Source organism: Silene latifolia, chromosome 5 (genome assembly GCF_048544455.1).
Source record: "Silene latifolia isolate original U9 population chromosome 5, ASM4854445v1, whole genome shotgun sequence".
NCBI classification, from domain to species: domain Eukaryota; kingdom Viridiplantae; phylum Streptophyta; class Magnoliopsida; order Caryophyllales; family Caryophyllaceae; genus Silene; species Silene latifolia.
Window position 1 is genome coordinate 27,073,513 of NC_133530.1, and position 18,481 is coordinate 27,091,993.

Here is an 18,481-nt window from a genome sequence, read left to right on the forward strand (position 1 = left end):
TTTAAGGTTGGATTTTCCACTACAAACTCCTTAGCTATTTGAGGTGTATATACTCACAATTAGTATTCTGTATCTCCCACTTATTCATGTTTATTTATACCATTACATTGACATTGCTTAGTGTTCATTATTTCATGTTTGTAAATTGTAAAGTGAGACGGTTGTAATTTTCAAAGTATGCCATAGACGAATTTGATTTTTACTATATGATTGTGTCTAAGCATAGATTATTATGTAATTTTGTTAATTAGTTGTACAACAACCTAATTATTCCTTGCTAATTTGAGAGTAGTTATATATGTATATATTCTTTAGGCCCAAGTATATTATTGTCTCTTAACTCGGTTCTATTCAAATTGGAAAAAGAGGATTGTTTACCGCTAGAGAGCTACATACTTCAGTCGTTGCTAACCGATCCTCAGATCGGATGAAACCTCCTAAAATTTATAATATATAACAGGCTAGACAACAATTGCATAAGGCAATACCATTCGGTACCACTCTAATTAAAATAATCAAAATTAATTAAAACTGGATCTCCCTTTTAGTTTTTGCGCCAAAGTGAAGAGTGCAAAAAGGTAATTTTAAATAGAGTATTATGCAAAATTAGGGAAGCAACCTATTTAATTCAAACTGATTCGTTTGTTATCATCCTGCCGAAAATCGTATGCCAAAACTGGGCTTTGTTCATTTTGTGGAAGATGCATGATGGAATGGCGATAAATAAATGTTGTTACATAGATAAGGGAATGTATGAACGATTACAACAATAGTAGGTTAACAAAACTAATATAGTGTTCAAGAGCTAGCAAGTTGTCTTCTTCATACATAATTATATGCATTTCAGGAATCTTATAAGTTAATATGGCGGCAAGATCCTCATTGCAGCATCGATTAGCGAACAACGATGGCGTAATCGTTATCAAAAAATAATATAAATTCCTTTAATACCCTTGAAAACATTTTATAATTTTAAATTTAAATAAGGAGGAAAGAGACGATATATTAATATTGATTTACCATAATGCCCTGGGTGGTACCGAGTTTGAGTACCACCCGGTGACGCTGTCTCATTTTCCATTTCGTATCAACACAGAATAATTAATTACTAGGTTTTGTGCCCGTGCGTTGCACGGATTATAATATTGGTTCACCTCTAATTATGGGTAACCTAATATAGTCTTGAATATTTGAGCTTCCAAAACATTGTTGGGGATGTTTATTAATTAAAAAGGACTTGGTTACAAACTTACTTGAAACACTTACTTGCACGGGTTTCCTATATTGTCTTGATTTATCAATTGGACAATAGTGTCATCATTATGAACATATTTAGGTTATGAAAATAAAAACAAAAGAGAAAAAAACAAAAAACCATAGAAAAAATAAGAATGAAAGCAACTCGTAACCAAAAAAATCATACTAAAAAGAGAGTTTAAGGAAGGAAGCTGAATTGTTTACATACATCGTAATGATGGAAGTCACGATCAGAAAGTTGAACCAGAAAATGATTAGCCCTAACAACACACTTCATCCCTATCCGACCGAACCCGGGTCTCGGCGGCGGTTTAGTTACTGAAGACGATGCCGGAGCCGACACGGCTAATTATTCTATCTTAGAATAATTATAATTACTATTTTATTAATGCATAAAATAAGTATATAATTTAAACAGCTTACTTAAATATTATTTGTATTTTTTTTATATAGTTTAGGTAGTTCTAAAAGTCTTCCCTAATCACACCTATAAAACAAACCCATCATATAACTATTGATTATTTGTAAATAAATAATATCTACTGAGAAGCCGGTAGAGTTTAATAGCAAGATGACTAAAATCAATAGTGATTTCAAGCCCGAGCGTTCCCCGGGTCATATCACAACAATGTTCTTAACATTATTTCTACATGAGGTTGGCTTTATAAAATGCTTCTTTTTGTGGAACGACTATTCACCTACATTTTAGGTGATAATGGTTATTTTAAGAAAAATCTATCCTATGAGTCTATGACTTGTGAAAAACCTTATGCTTAATATATATAGATAACGTCAAAGTTAGCCACGATAGTTTCAAGGGCTGAAAAATAACTACTCAAAGTCCAAGACAGTCAAGTCTCTCATAGGGTCAGTCATTTAAAGTGTGTTGTATTATTCCGAATTATCCCCTATAGGCTATAATATAACAACGTAATTATTAAATATATATATATATGTCAATATAAAATCAAATGCATGATAAGAAATTGGTGGTAATTATCTTTGTAGATCAAATTGTTATTGCCGATGAATATCAATTAAATTAACACAGAAATTGCCTAATGCTACATATATTGATATATACCTGCATTAAAAGGTTTTTAACATTGATTTAGCTATAATAATCTAACTCTATTATAATTCAACTCTCCTGTTAATTTAGTTTTCAATAATAGTCAATAGATTGCTATGCAAGAATTCATAGAGCCTTATGCAAAACTGTTACTTCGATTTAGTTTTAAAAAGTGGAGCTTATTTAAAATTTGATGAGTTAAAATAAACTTACAATCAACTTAATAGGTTAGTAAATTCATGCAAGTATGTGTCTGTACATCATGTTTTAAATGCTTGTATGTTTATTGAACCACGCGCAAATAAACATCCATATATATAAGTCTATACAATCATAAGAACATTCACATATCCCAAATTAATTATCACCCACCCGAATCGATTGAACCTAATCGATTCTCAATATTACGGATACTAACGTAAATAGGAATACTATTTGTGTACTCCAGAAAAAATAGTGGGAGTTGTTGTAGTATTAAGTTAGTAGTTAGTAGAGTAGTATCTAATTCAAACTCTTAATCCTCATTATTTTATAATTCTCTTAATATAAAGATTGTTATTTGAAGATATTTTAACAACTTTTCAAAAAAGAAAAATTAGAATCCAATAGAAAGCACAAATGAGAATTTGTGTTAAACAAAGGTACCCGTCTCATTTTTATTTATTTACCTTTTTAAATTAAAAAAAATAACGCCAACTATTATCTTCGCAATCTTTTCCCTTAGAATTAACACATCCTTTCGTACGTCTATTTCATGAGTTAGCATTTCCGACTTTCGAGACCGTTTATGAGCTTTGTGGCTTTATGACAAATAGATTAACATGGTTGAATTCAATACATCCTCCTGCAAATTTCCAAATTATAATAAAAATCCAGTTACGTGTAACATCATGTTTAATATTTATAATGAGTAATCAATAATCAATAACAAAAGCATACTCGTAGTAGTAGGAGCAGTAAATAAAAATAGTAAATAGGGAGTACGTAGTAGTAGTTTTGGACAATGCCTTGGATTTGGGCCTATCAGTTGATGAGCATCCTAAAGCTCAACTCGGGGTTTGCGGGCTATTGGCACCTCCCTGGAAGAAGTGGTGAAAAAGACCTCTCTGATGTGCCCATTGGATTTGCGAATGACATCAAATTGCAGCTTCTCTCCGTTGTTGAATTTGCACTTGTGCCAATAGTTTCTTAATCCATATAGCCATTAGATATAGATAATCATGGAGCACCTGAAAATAGGAAGGAAAACAACTAGCGATAATTAATCTGCAAGAAATTATACAAAAGCAATAGAATAAAAATAATAAAAATAAACACACATAATAATAACAGACATAAAATAGAATGGGGAAGGAAAGCCGTATTTGTTGTTGTTTTTTATATGCATGTTAAAGGATGTTTGTTACAAATGCAACTCTATCATATTAATTAGATAGAGTTTGTTTTTTAAATAATATCTGATAAATAAATATAAAATTTTGGGGGATAATTTACATATTAATATATCTGTTTTAATCTCTATCTTATTTAAATTTTATCATTAATATTTTTTTAATTCCTCTATTATTTATGTATTTAACGTGTTTCATTAAAGTTTATTTATCTATTTAACGTGTTTCATTAAAGTTGGAGTCTCTAGAATTGCCTGAAAAAAGCCTCTTTTATATATATACTAGATTTAATGCCCGTGCGATGCACGGGCCTATTTGTAATCCTCTATCATGTACAATGTTAACTAAAAAAATGCCTTACAAATAGAGTATAGAATTATAGTTAAATATTAATCAGTTTGTTTTATCCATTAGCAATATATTGTAATGCAACTCCTCTATGCTTAAATAAATAATCTAAATATTACTAATTTAAAAAAGTTTGGACTGATATCGCTCGAAATCTCAACTTTTGACGTGAAGTAAAAAACATAATAAAATATGTACCATATTTTCTATTTTTATCGGTTCAATTTATTCCGACATAATTTTTATCCTATACGTGCATTATTGGACAAACTCGAATGATTCTAACTCATACTTTAGTACTTTTTATATTCCAATTGAAGGTAAACAAATAATTGAGTCAATCGAGTAATTTGTAACCTATACTTTCAATCTTGACCAATGTGAGCCAATTTCATACTTACCCATATCAATAGATCCATGATAATTGATAAAGTCTCATGTATTTTACTTTGCTTTTAACCCAATAATAGCGTTCGATTTGTCGCTATGCAATTTCATATTGTATACTTGTTTAGCTGTTTGAGGATGAATCCAACATTCATTCTAATCATCTAATGTAACATTAATCAATAAGATCCACTATATAAACAAATTGAATATAACCCAAGATGTGTGAGTCTAGTGGAATTCCAGGGTAACCTCAAAGCCTTCTAAGGAGGAATTGCGAGGTCCTGGGTTCGATTCCCTAGATGAACACTTTCCTGGGGACCTGACGCCCGGAGAGGGAATAATCCCCGCGGGAAAGAACTCACATGGTACAGGCGCCTAGCAGGGTGGGGTCCTGTATCCGGGGAGGATCCAACCTCCTCGTCATCAAAAAAAAAAACAAAAAAAAAAAATTGAATATAATGACAGAAAAATATAATTAACTGATTCGAAAAAAAAAAAAAAAAAAAAGCTCCTGGGGGTAGCATACATTAAGAGGATTTCAATCTCTATATTTATTTCATATAATATCCCTAAAAAAAAAAAACTATATTTCATATAATAATTGTTATACTACTAACATATTCTTCATCATAAGGTTAAAACTATATTCAATTTTTAAATCTCGTTAATCGCATGCTTGGATTCATCAAAATATTCTTTTTAGCGCTAGGCGGTTCGACCTCATGTGGATGTAATAGGCCTGAGATTATTATCTGCATGCATCCGGCAGCATGGAGATCAAAATTTTACCATAAACCTCGACTTTCTTTCAAATGATAAATAAGCACACTTTTAACAATGACAAATTACAAATAAATTAAATATTACGATAAATTATATTAGCATATAATAGTATCATTAGCCGCAATAAACTTCAATGATATTCAAATTTGAAGAAGCGAACGAAAGACGTATACAATTGGTATGATAATAATATAGAAGTAAGTTAAAGCCAAAAAATTACTCTCTTTCTCTCAATGAAATGTTTAATTTACATGTGCTTTGTGCACAAAGATAAGGTAAAAAAAGGAGAATGATTACTTTTAATGTTCATTAAAAATTTATAAAGTAGAGTGTAGAACGTACTAAAACAGCAACGTAAACTGTTGAGTGAAACACCAAAAAAAAAAAAAATACTCGTATATACTATTAACCTAAAAAGAGAGAGAATCAATTTAGACTACGAAAATAACATGAAGAATCATATAAATGGCAGTACTTCGTATGAATAATTGTGAGATCACTTATCTAGGATTATAAGGATAATGACTTGCAATAAATACAATACGAAGGTTTTGCCTATGAGTGACCATCCTGCAAAACCAAAGCAAAGCAAACAGGTTATTACTAATTACTTATTAGAGAGAAATAAAAAAATAAGAAAATTATCAATTATCAAAATAGAGTCATGAAGAACTTTTGTTGGAATTATCGAATTTTTTGGGGGTTAAAGAAACATTATATACTAATGTAGCCATGTAGGAGTATTGGTATAATGCTAGGATTGTTGCATTGTGTTATCAATTAGGATTGTTGCACTGTATTCTCAATTAGATCAAATTGTTCTTATGATAGAAGTATTCTATATGGTTACTTACAATTGATAAAATTTGTTCCGCTTTCATATATAATATAATAATTAATTTACAACTTGATTATTATCTCAAATGAAAATATTATCTCTAAATAAAAAAATAGTTTTGGTAGTTTCGAAAACTTGGGGTCTCTGTAATCGCTCGAAAAAAGCTTCCTTTAATAATATAGATAGATACTAGATTTAATGCCCGTGCGATGCACGGGCCACTTGTAATATACTGTCTTATAAACCGCTGTTGAGCATCAAGTTATAAAATAACTACTACAAATTTCAAGTCCTGCCAATTAGTAAAGAGAACTAATGAGGGTTCTATTTCTAATTCGCTAATAACGAAAATAATAGTTGCTATGAGCTAATAGTTAGGCCCTGTTCTTTTGTGTTGAATGGAATGAGTTAATAGTTAGGCACTTGAATTGAACTAAAGTGAGCTGAACTGAACTAAAATAAGCTGAACTGAATCAAAATTTGCTGAAATTGCTCACGATTTTTGTTAAGTGAACTATTGCCTTGGTTAAGGCATTTTATTACAATGCAATTTCAAATGTAGCTTGGAATAATACATAAGATTATCTAATATTGCTCCAAATAGGTTGACTTAGTTTGTAACATAAGGCAGTTTTTTTTTTTTTCACTCATTAAATTTCATAAGCTAAGTAGCATAATAAAATTATGTATCACGTAATCCCCACGTTCCAATCATATCATTTATATACATGAGATTAACTATCTACCTTTTCCGTCTTTTAACCTTATGTTCTACTTTCTTCTTCATACCGATTAAAACATTGTATATTTTGCTTCATCCACTTACCTTCCGATACAACCCAATATATATTAGTCTAATAGGTAGTGAAAGGATAAAGGGAGAAAGTTGGAAAGAAGGCGGATAACAAATAACCCTCTATATACATTTCTATTTTTTTGTGATAAATATTTTAATGAAAATTTAACAAACAACTGGTATGTAAGAAGTAAGGCTAAGTCTTTAGAATGATTTTATAATAAGCGCACCCAATTCTTCAAGTCTCCATACATGCTATACGACATACATCATATATTGGTGAAATGATGTGCTAATCATCTTATTAACATATGTTAATGTTGTTTCTAAATCCTTGAAATATTGATAACGTTGTCGTCTTGAGAAAGACTCAAGAACCATGGCATCTATCGAACGCATAATATACCTAAAATTTGTAATGATGCAAATAGAAAGTTATAGACTACGATTTAAATAGATGTTCAAGAGAGTCATAGGCGAGACAACATAGTACAGTTTATATAGTTACTGCTTATCAAAAATTCTCATTTAAGACGGACATTATTTATCTTAAGTTTAAGACGGGTCAAATACATATTAAATTACCCCATTTGTTGCCTGCGAAATGACAAAAAATGTCTTTATTACCACCATGTGGTAGTATTTGACCCGTTTTAAGTTTAAGACTGGTAGTACCTGTCTTAACTACCCGCTTTAAGCAAGACTTATTGATTTAAGTAATTATTAGTCGAGAAAGCATAGTTCCCTTCTGTCAAACAAATTCCATTTAGATTAGAATTTCTTTCTTAATCAAATTTTATCTAATCTTTGTACTTTATCTTGACGGAGGTGGATAAAACTTCTATATATAGAAAAGAATATTAAATTCAAATTTGTGTTGACAACTTAAAGCAATCATCAACTGCTAACTATATTAACCGAACACAAATTCAATATGAATGTAGAGTAAATTTCATACAATATACTTTTTCATTTATTTAAAATTGCTTAAAATTTTATGATTAATCTTACTTATTTTTTTTTCAAGAAATCTTAAGTATATTTTATTAATTAAAGGTTATTTTGTATATCATCAATTGCTAACTATTTTCTAGTTGTTTTTATTTAAGGTGTTTTGAGAAAGGAAAATACTCTAATATTGATTGAAAGTTGTTTAGAAAACTATAATATCATCAAAATTCCATTATTTCTTTTTTTAGCTATTAGATCTCTGTTTTTTTTTTTGCACCAAATTAACCTTCACGAGCCCTAAAAAACATGGTTTCTCAAACACCTTGCATGGTTAGACCCTAAGTATAGTAGAATATACACCATACATATTGAGTGCTTACATAAGCCTTAGCTTGAAAGGTTATGATACAATATTCACGCCAATTAGAATAGTTAGTTAATATATTGTTTTCATATTTAAATCTCAATAAAACTAAGATATACAACTTCTAATCGTAACTTAATGAGCACTGGCTAAAAGGATGACATTGAGGTCTTCACTAAAATATGTTCCTAATGCAAACCTCTCGTCTAAAGAACGATGTAGATTCTTTGCACCTACATTTCTTAATTTTTGTGTTTTCTTTCATGCAAAGGCATTTTGAATTTCAGTACTAACATATGCAGTAGTATTGCAACGCCGAGTCTCGAATCTTTGCAAAACAATTAAAATAAAAGATGACCAATTGTCAAATCCTACATGATTTAGAGTACTGTCTTGGGTGTATAATGCTAGAAGATGACCAAGGTGTCACACGTAGTCACGTAGATACCCGCCCTCCCTCCTTCATCAATGCAACCTCTTTTCTTCTTTGTCGTTTAATATTAAAGAGTCTTTTAGAGACATATAGTAATGTTTGCCTTGTTCATTATCAAATTGAAGTACAATAATAACTCCACTATTTTCGATTTTGAAAGACATACCTAAGAGGATTGAAAGGGTATATGGCTAGCACCATTACCAATAGAAGAAAGTGGCCTTGGAAGCTTCGTTATTGGTAGTCTTTCTTTAGCTACAACTGGAAAACAACACCACTTGCATTAGTAAAATGAAACTAAAGTAAAAATGGCATTATATAATCACATATATAATTAACATGCGGAGTAATACGGAGTATAACGATGAAACAAATAACAATAACAAATCTATGAGTAATCCAGTCCTAACTCAGACTAACAACAATCAAGAGAATCTATAATTAAACGAATGTACTAATTAATAAAGAAAACAGCTATACCGTATATGTATTTATATACTTGGTAATTTTAGTGGATTGTGGATTCTAATCCTAAACTCTTAAAAAGAATGAACTTGAGTGTACTGTAGCTATGAATAGTACCACCCAAGTTCACCCCCTACCGTTGGATCTTGCCTTTAGATCCCCACCCTCCAATTCTCTTTCATTCACAACCACGCCTTTTCTTCTACTCTTTTCCATCTGCTCAACTGGTCCACTCATTTCCTCATTCCTTCACTTCTCAGTTCTCCTTCATTCCTCAGTTTTCATTCCGCAAAAACTCTCTATTCTTGCTCAAAGGTAATTTCTCCTTCTTATATGCTATCCTTGTACATCGTCCTTGATACTCCGCTGTCATTCTTGGTTTTTGGTCTTGGCTTTTGAACGTTTTTTTTATTTTTTTTTTATTTTACTGTTATTACTGTATTCCTGGGATTTTTGGTTGCTAATTGGATCTGGCTTTAATAACCAGGTTGTCGTCGTGTTGGTTGGAGTTGTCTCGGCTACAACGTTAGAGATTGAGCTCAGAACATGAGGTATTGGTTCTAACCCTAATTAATTATTTGGTTTTCTTTGCTCTGAATTAGGTTTTTATGTTTATTCGGTTTGATTTCCAAGGATAGCATCTCTGAATCTCTTATTTTCAAGTTATTTCCGTTTGCTTTCCTTTATGTCGGAGTGTTATAATGATTTTGGGGTCGGATAACGGTTAGATTTGGTACTGCCTGAACTTTGTTTACGTGGATTTGTAGGTTCCGTGAGCAGCTTTGGGATTTCCAGTTTGATTAAGATGTGGTTAAGCTCCTTTGAGTGTCAATCCTGTTACTTATGTCTCCTCAAAGGTATTTTACTCCTTAAGCGATTTGGCTTTCATTTTTTTGTAATCTCCTGGTATTTACTCCTTATTAGGGATTCCGCGTTCTTTTTTTTTTGTCTGTTTAGGTTTGGTTCCATTTTTGGGGATTTCTCACAGTTTGAATCCGCTATTATTAGGTTTGTTTTCAATTGTTATTTGTTATTATTGATTTATTACTACTACTATTGTTATTACTTTTATTATTATTATTCAAATTATTTCTGATCTCATTATTATCGACACGATCCTGGGTCGCGAATTAGAAAGCGAGTGCAGATCCGTTAGCTATGCAAATGTAGATCTCGATTTTACTCTTTTTTTTTTTTAACTAAAAGCTGTCATTTTCTTAGGCCGTAGATCGGTGGTGCTTTATGCAGTGGCATCTGTAGTGGTTTTGTCAGCCCAGAATTCCGGTGAGTATTCATCTAATTAGATTGGTGCTTATTAGAGTCTTGATTTTTTGGGCGGAATCGCCATTGCTTTGGGATTAGAATATGAACGTGCCTTTATACAATGTCATTTATGTTTCTATTTAGAGTTGTGTTACTGTTCCAAGAACAGTAGCTTTGGCTATTCCTGCCCATTTTACCCTTCCTTATTATTCTGCATATTTTCATTCTATTTTCTGCGTAAAACCCATTTTCCCCTTTTCAACTCTAAAATCCCTACCATGTCTCCTCCTCTCGAGCGACAACATCCACGCCATTTACGATCTGTTTGTTACATGATAATCAAAGCCACATTTTATAGAAGAAACCAACCCAACAAGTGAACAAGGTAATTTATTTGTTAATTTGTTTGTTTTATTTTGAACTTGTGATGAAGATTGATGTTTATTTGCTGATTTTGGTTATTGAGAAGTATGAGATAGTTACATGCAAGTATAGATTCCGTCAATGCAACTACAATTTTTTGATGGAGATTTTCATTGTTTCGTCAAATTGATGTGTCTATAAGGCTGCTATGTTGTGTGTCTTCCTATTTTTCCATTTGCATGTTGGGATGCTATTATTTCAATTAACATTTCTGGGTTATTTTGGGTGAGTTACTGTAGATGGATGATCGTGTCATTGCTAAAGATGATAGAACTTGCAATTTCAGAGCTTCTTCGTTGGCTCATACTAAAAAATAACATCGTTTAATCTTGATTATGCTCCCTTCGTTTTTGTTAGGCCGCAGTGGAGAAGGCTGTCCAATATAAAGTACCAGCAGTTGTGGTACATCTGATCAAGCCCTAAGCTAAGTTTTATAGCCGCTTTTATGCTTTAACAACTTGAATTATTGGCTTTTACGTTATTTGGATGTTCGATGATGTTTTACTTTTGTTTCATTTTTACTTAGATATCTTAAATTGGCAGCAAAAAAATGGCACTGGGATTTTTCAGGGAGTTTATGATGGATCCTGAATGTGGCTTTTATCAAAATCAAAATCAAGTAAAGGTTAGTTCTTTAATCTTAATATTTGTAATTATATATTAGATCATCATTTCTAATTTGTTCATTGTTGTTATTACTATGACTATAATGACAAGGTTAGCCTGCGTATATCCGAACCCACTTACCTCGCAATTTACGGGAGGTATACCCTAATTTCGGGAAATTAACTCTCAAACCTATATTTTAGCAGCAAGTTCATTATAGAACAATTAGTCTTTCTTAAAGATGGATTTTGATTTTAAAAACTCAAACTTTATTTCTAAAAACTAGCTGAATTACAAATAGGTTTTGTTAAAACCATCTTAAGTTAAAACCTCTTACAACCCTTCTTTCATTTTTAACATTGTTTAAATCGATTGTGAGAATATCTTAACTTAAGACGATCTTAAACAAGAGCGTGGGGTGAATTACATATACAATCGATTATAGTCGTCAATTGGCCATACTTGGCAAAACAAGTTGTTTTTAACCAGCCACCAGAATTTCAGCAGTCAACCAAAATGTGAAGATGACTGATATTCAACTTTTTTTAAGAGAGCTTTGATTCCTCCTTGATACACACAACACACCATGCCAATAAATTGTCATTGCTAGATATAGAAAGATAAAGTTTGTTTGCTACTTCTAACCATGGCAGAAAAACCTTCAAAATCTAAAGTTATGGCACAAAAATTAATGATGGGTTTCTTAAGTATGGCATAAATCATTACTTTTTCATTAGCCGCAAGAGAACTAGAAGCAACACCCACAATTATTCAGTGGAAAAACTCACTGTCTGAACCTGATCCTCTTACATCATGGAGTCTTTTCAAGGCTGATAACTTTGTAACTGGAATGGCATTGTCTGTGATGGTCACAGTTCCGTCATTGCGATCAACCTTACTGATCATGGTATCAAAGGAACATTGACCAAGTTCAATTTCAGTGCATTTTCCAATCTCACAAGCTTCATTCTTAGTACAAACTATCTTACAGGTGAAATCCCTCTTAGCATTGGTAATCTCTCTAAGCTTACTGTCTTAGATTTTAGCGCAAACTTGTTTAACGGGTCCATTCCGCCTGAAATTGGGATTTTGTCATAGTGTCATTGTCGTGGAGTATAAATTGAATCTTGATTGCATTATTTGCATGTTTTTCTAATTTTCCCCGTCGCAATATTTTCTCCCCTTGATTAATATACGTCTCAAGAAGAATAAAAAAAGGTAAACAAATCAATGAGACACGGGAATAGGAGTACTATGCTTTATGAAGAGCAGAACAAAGTTGTTATAGTGTTTTGTAATAATGCAAGGGGAATCATGTAAGCAAGTTGTGACGTTGGCATGCCAAAACTCCATTATATGTTCATAAGAGTGCATTTAGAGAAAATATTGAGCATTCTAAGACAAATGAAGAGATTTTTGGGGTGTTAAGCTTCACTTTTTGAACTCTTACTTTTATCCCTTTGTTTAAATACTTCGTATGTGTTTATCGTACTTAGAGCTGATGCTAATGATGAAGGAGGGACATTTGCTCTATATTCGTAGCTATGTCGACATGTCTGGGTCAATTCGCTTCCTAATGGCCACTTGGCTGATCAGGAATTGTTTGACTATATAACAAAATCTGTTAATTAGTCGGAATCAATCATCTCTTGGGTCTAAGCTTAAATCGGCTTTGGAAAAGCATCGAGTTTTGCAAATATTTTTGCGTGTGTTAGCTTTTTTCGGTGCTTGTATGGTGAGCAGTTTCGGGTTTGGAGTGGGATAGGAGTTGTGGTTGAGGAAAGGACGAGGGTTAATGGTAATAATGGATAAACTAATTTCAGTACAGAGTTGGCCTTGCTTAAGACCCGTCTTAAGTTAAAACCTCTATCGCCCGTTTTTTATTTCCATCTTTATTTTAATCGGGTGTGAGAGTCGTCTTATGTTAAGACGGTCTTAATAAGCTTTGGTGAATTCGGTAATATATATTTCTTGAAGATAAATTGGTATTATTATTGCTATTATCTGTTCTTTGGAGTTTCTTGCATTATAATTATTATTATTGCTATTATCAGGAATACCAACAAAGCTTAATAAATCAAGAAGATTTCTAACTGCAATTTCCACCACTGGGCCCCATCAACTTGCTCGCTCATCAGCCAACCTGGAGGCCGAGTTAAGAAACTGTAGAGCTTGTTTTGCATCGTGGATCACCTCTCAGGTCCTATATCCACGCGGTGTCTAGCTGGCTTCTCAGATGCATTAGGCTGTGAGCCCAACACTTCGAAGTTACCATTCTCTCCACGTCACTCAGCCGGGCTACACCCAATCTTCGGGCTATATATCCAATGGACCAGGCTCCACGATGCAGTTAGTGAGGCTCATGTGCTAGATAGGATGGATTTCTTCGCAGCTGGGATGGGCTCTATCTGTGATCAGCAGTTGAAGGAGGATGCCCTCCCAAACCCATGGCAGTGGTTCCCGTAGATTTGAAGACACGAGTACAAGCATGGAAGTAGTTGAATTCGAACAAGTTGAGAAAGTTATGACACCCGAGAAAATGGCAGAGAAAATGGCAGAGGTCATAGTTAGGGTACTGTGTGTAGGAATGTCAGTCGCAATGAGCTCACTGACAGAGTTTGCCATTAGTTCAGCCGACGGTTATGCTGAACTTGTACATCAATGGGAAAACGTGAAGTGGCCCCCCAATTCCAGTTAAGATTCGACGACGAACTTGTACCCTATCCGGTTTCGTTGGACCTGATATTGAAAGGTTAGATCTTGATCTTAAAATTTTGGACCCTTTGATCTGGGTTGGATTTGGATCCAACAATATCTTACGGTTAATGGATGCTTAAGCAGTCACCACGATATTCAGGTGTGCGGACAGCAGACTAGAATTTTTTTTTTTTTTTTTTTATCGATTTGATGCTTGTAGTGGTAAGGTTTGTGGGCTTGTTTCGGCTATGCCCGACTGTCTGTTGTTTGTTTGATCAGAAGAGGAATTGGAAGGCTTTTTATGTTAGTTGGATGATCGTGTTTTGGCATGTAGGAAAACTGAGTCTGAACGTATGGACTATGGAGCTTGACAATAGGTTGAGCAAATAGGCAGTCTACCAAAGTTTTTTACTTTCGATTCTACTTGAAAGCAAACCTGAGGTATGCTAATGTCTACCAAAGCTTAAGCTGTTCCGAATGGTCGGGCAGATGAATTGGTATTTGAGAGCTTAAGTTGTTCCGAATGGTCGGGCAAATGAATTGGTATTTGAGATTACTATGACCATCTAAATAATCCTGATACTTTTATTATAAACTTATAATATAAGTAGGCACAGTTGTATCGTCTCTGTTCAGACGGTCATATCTGTCTTAAGCGAGACAGGTATTTTAAGGTTCCATTTTAAGGGAACTAAGTTGTGGGTTGTTTGAACTTGAAATTCAATTGTTTAGAGATTTGGGTGTTGAAATAACTAACATTTGTGGATGAAATTTGCAATTGGTGCAGGATGACTTGGGATATGTGCAGGGATGTCAATAGAGACTGACACGAACCAAAAAACGTTTCAGTACGTAGGAAAAATTTCAGTCCACGCCTAATGAGTGAAAATCCTGTTCTGAAGCAGTATTTGAAAACCCAAAACTGTCATTAAGATGAACTTGATCTGATAATGTACACATTTCTGAACATTGTATGTTCCACTGGATAAAATGTATGTTTAAAGGTCAAACATGTCAATTTTGGATCGAGTTTGGGTTTGGATTATAAAAAAGAACGGGTATTATGGATCTGGCTGTGAATTTAAGGATTTGAATTGGTTTGGAACTTGGATTGGTGATCCCATTAGAACTCTCCTAGATTTTGCATTCATTCAGAATCCAAACCGAAACCAATTAATTGACATCCTGAGATTTGAAAGATACAAATGTAAATGTTCTTATGTGCATTGTAATTTTGCAGGTGTATGTGCAATGTGCGGGAAACAAGTACTTGATACCAAAATTTACAAGCAAAGCAACGTATGAGATGCAAATCAGGTTCGATGTGGATCAATCCGTTTGTATACAGTACTCCTAATTAGTTAGTGTGAGCGTGACTGACAAAACTATGTAAATATAGATAGGTAAACAAATGACTGATACACCCAAAAATGTAAATGGTAAACAAATGACCGGGACCGAGGGAGTAATATAAATGACCTTATATTAACTTGTCTCTTAAAGTAGCGTAATCGGTTTTAGCTTTAGTTTATCAAGGTGCAAAATGACAAGGTAATTTAACAAATTGTTGCTCTCCTTTTATGCTTATTTAATAGATTTTAAGCTGAGCTTATTGTGAAGGTTCCTTTGTTCTACACATATCATGAGCTTTGGTTGCCCTTGTTATTGTCGAATTGTTGTACAATATGAAACTAAAGATTCCGCGACCAAAGAACACCTTAAAAAAGAAGTGTACAACTTTTCTTTGTGTGTTGTTTCCTTCATTCTTGTATAGAGTGGTTGTTATCGTCTTTTGATAATTTTACATGCCTAAGTACACCAAAAATAGGTCTCTTTGGTTACGGAAATTGTTTGTTAATAGACCGCGACATCCTCGACATAAAAAGAGTCTGAGAGAATTCACTGAAATTGAGTGGTGTATCTCTTTCTAAGTTTTTTCGCAAGACAAAAGCGTATATGATTTTGTCTGTGGTCGCCTATTCATTTGAGAAACTCATAACTTCTTTTCACTGAATTTGAATGTTTTCCTCGTCACAGAGGGAAATCCGATTCTTGTTGACCTTCTAGCTCCAAAGCTTGTTGGGAGAAGACACGTAGGGACAGCCTGGATGACAAGTACTTTTATTCCTCAAATGTACGTGTAAGTCGAGGTGCATATGTATTATATGTTACTACTGTTTTTTAATCATGCTTAGGTTTATAGAATCAGCCCAATACTAGGCCAAATACTAGAACCTGACGAGGTGGACGTTTCGGGCGATATTCGAATACTGAGTCACTTGAAGAGTGGGGGTGCATCCTAGAAGTTGAAGGACTATAGCTCAAATCAACAAAAGAAGAACGAGGAGATAAAGATAGCTATTCGCATTGCATATTTCAAGAAGCATGTTTTTAAATGGGAATGTATCTTAGGGAACACTTGATTCTAGAGGAAGTTTTAACCGATTTACTGATTTGTTTTTCTATTACAAGACTTGAACCTTTTATGTCAAGCTATGTAAATTCTCGTAGCGAGGGACATTCCTATGGCTCACTATCAGTTTTCAATATAAAACCTCCGCCTTACAAGAGACCTTGGAAGACGCACAAAGGATAGCTAAGGCTTAAGGTAACCTGTTTTGATGGCAAATTGGCAAAGTAATTAACATATTCTATTCTATACGTTAACTCACGGTACCTCAACAGGAGTCCTATTAGTCTTTTATAAACGATTAACAAAATTGAACATGACGCGAAACTAAATAGCTATATTTTTAGTGAAGCGGATGCTTAGTAACATGCCAAATTGCCAACTATACAAGGCTGCATTTTGTGTATAAGTACCTCCGCCTTACAAGAGACCTTGGAAGACGCACAAAGGATAGCTAAGGCTTAAGGTAACCTGTTTTGATGGCAAATTGGCAAAGTAATTAACATATTCTATTCTATACGTTAACTCACGGTACCTCAACAGGAGTCCTATTAGTCTTTTATAAACGATTAACAAAATTGAACATGACGCGAAACTAAATAGCTATATTTTTAGTGAAGCGGATGCTTAGTAACATGCCAAATTGCCAACTATACAAGGCTGCATTTTGTGTATAAGTACTTGGCTATTTTGCAAAACTGTGTCTTGCTCATGACATGAATTTCTCATTTTGCCCCATTTGAGTCATATCAGCTTAGTATCTAGGCGTTGTTTCCTTCCTCTATTATGCCTTTCCCGGTGTTGCGGACTTTAACCGGACTTGTTATTCAATTGTTAGCCCGTACATTGTGGACCCGAAAATGTGCACAAGTAGGAACGTTAACCAGCAAATGTGTCTGAAATGTTTGGCAACAAATATGGTGTAGTAGTTAGAATGTTGTTCTAAAGCCTTGCAGGTGATACCCACAACACAATCCTATAAACCTTCCGACAATGGATACCAAAAATCGGGGCTCCGCGCCCGGGAGGGCGCGGCGCAACGACTAGTTGTAGTCAAACACTCTTTACATTTAAAGTTCACCATTATTCATATTTTATTATTTGTTAGTTATATTTAACATTATTTATTTTATTTAAGTATTTTGCGAAAGTTGGAGACTCTCACATCACTCGAAAAAAGCTTCTTTATTAATATAGATAGATATTGATTATAATATGGAATATGGATAACCAAATGGGTTTGGTATAGTGGTTGCACACTTCATCCCTTAACCATGAGGTCAAGGGTTTGATCCCTGCCCATGGGAATGGAGCAAACTCTTTGGCCGGTCGTTTACCTCTTTGTGAGAGCACCCGCGGCGGGAGGATAACGTCATTTAGTTTTTAAAACATGCTCATTATTCTGATGAAGTTGCTTAATCTTAGTCAACTTATGAGAAGTCAAACTCTAATTGATCGTTCACAAATTTTATCTCCTACGTTTTGGTTAATATTTTTTTATAGTCTAGCTCTTACAAATATTTCAATAAGAAATTTTCTCGAGTTTATTATAGAGAGTCCAACTTTTTCGAAATACTTTCGAGCGATATTACAAACTTCAACTTTCACGAACTACTATAGTATTGTGATAGACTTATAAAAGAGATAACTTTAATTAGCTCTATCTACACATCTTACAACGATTAAAAACGATATGAATAAAAATACACGAAGCATTATAAAAGCTAAACAAAAAGGTTAGCAACAATTCGGGAAACCACATATAGCACGGACATGTTTGTCTTAAAAAACCAAAGCTTGCTGAACTTCTTATAGAGAAGTCGTAAATTATTAACAAGAATTTTAGATTACAAGCTTTTAACCATTTACAATTACTATAGTATACATTATACATTAGAGTGCACTACAAAAAGGCACGTGCATCGCACGGGCATTAAATCTAGTACATATATATAAAGCAGAAACTTTTCGAGTGATATTAGAAAGTTCAACTT

At 33.5% G+C, this 18,481-nt stretch overlaps 3 long non-coding RNA genes across 3 annotated transcripts; all 3 read left to right on the forward strand.

The window, feature by feature from the left end:
• The first annotated feature begins 9,325 nt into the window (after window positions 1-9,325).
• LOC141656029 (uncharacterized) lies at window positions 9,326-10,132 on the forward strand. Its single transcript, XR_012548294.1, has 4 exons — window positions 9,326-9,403; window positions 9,576-9,639; window positions 9,856-9,945; window positions 10,046-10,132. It is a non-coding gene; the product is annotated as an uncharacterized LOC141656029 (long non-coding RNA).
• Window positions 10,133-10,324: 192 nt separating this feature from the next.
• On the forward strand, window positions 10,325-15,708 carry LOC141656030 (uncharacterized). The gene is made up of 5 exons (XR_012548295.1): window positions 10,325-10,372; window positions 11,132-11,399; window positions 12,118-12,371; window positions 13,435-14,132; window positions 15,318-15,708. It is a non-coding gene; the product is annotated as an uncharacterized LOC141656030 (long non-coding RNA).
• A 294-nt stretch (window positions 15,709-16,002) lies between these two features.
• Window positions 16,003-16,610, forward strand: LOC141656031 (uncharacterized). Its single transcript, XR_012548296.1, has 2 exons — window positions 16,003-16,211; window positions 16,281-16,610. It is a non-coding gene; the product is annotated as an uncharacterized LOC141656031 (long non-coding RNA).
• The last annotated feature ends 1,871 nt before the right edge of the window (window positions 16,611-18,481 follow it).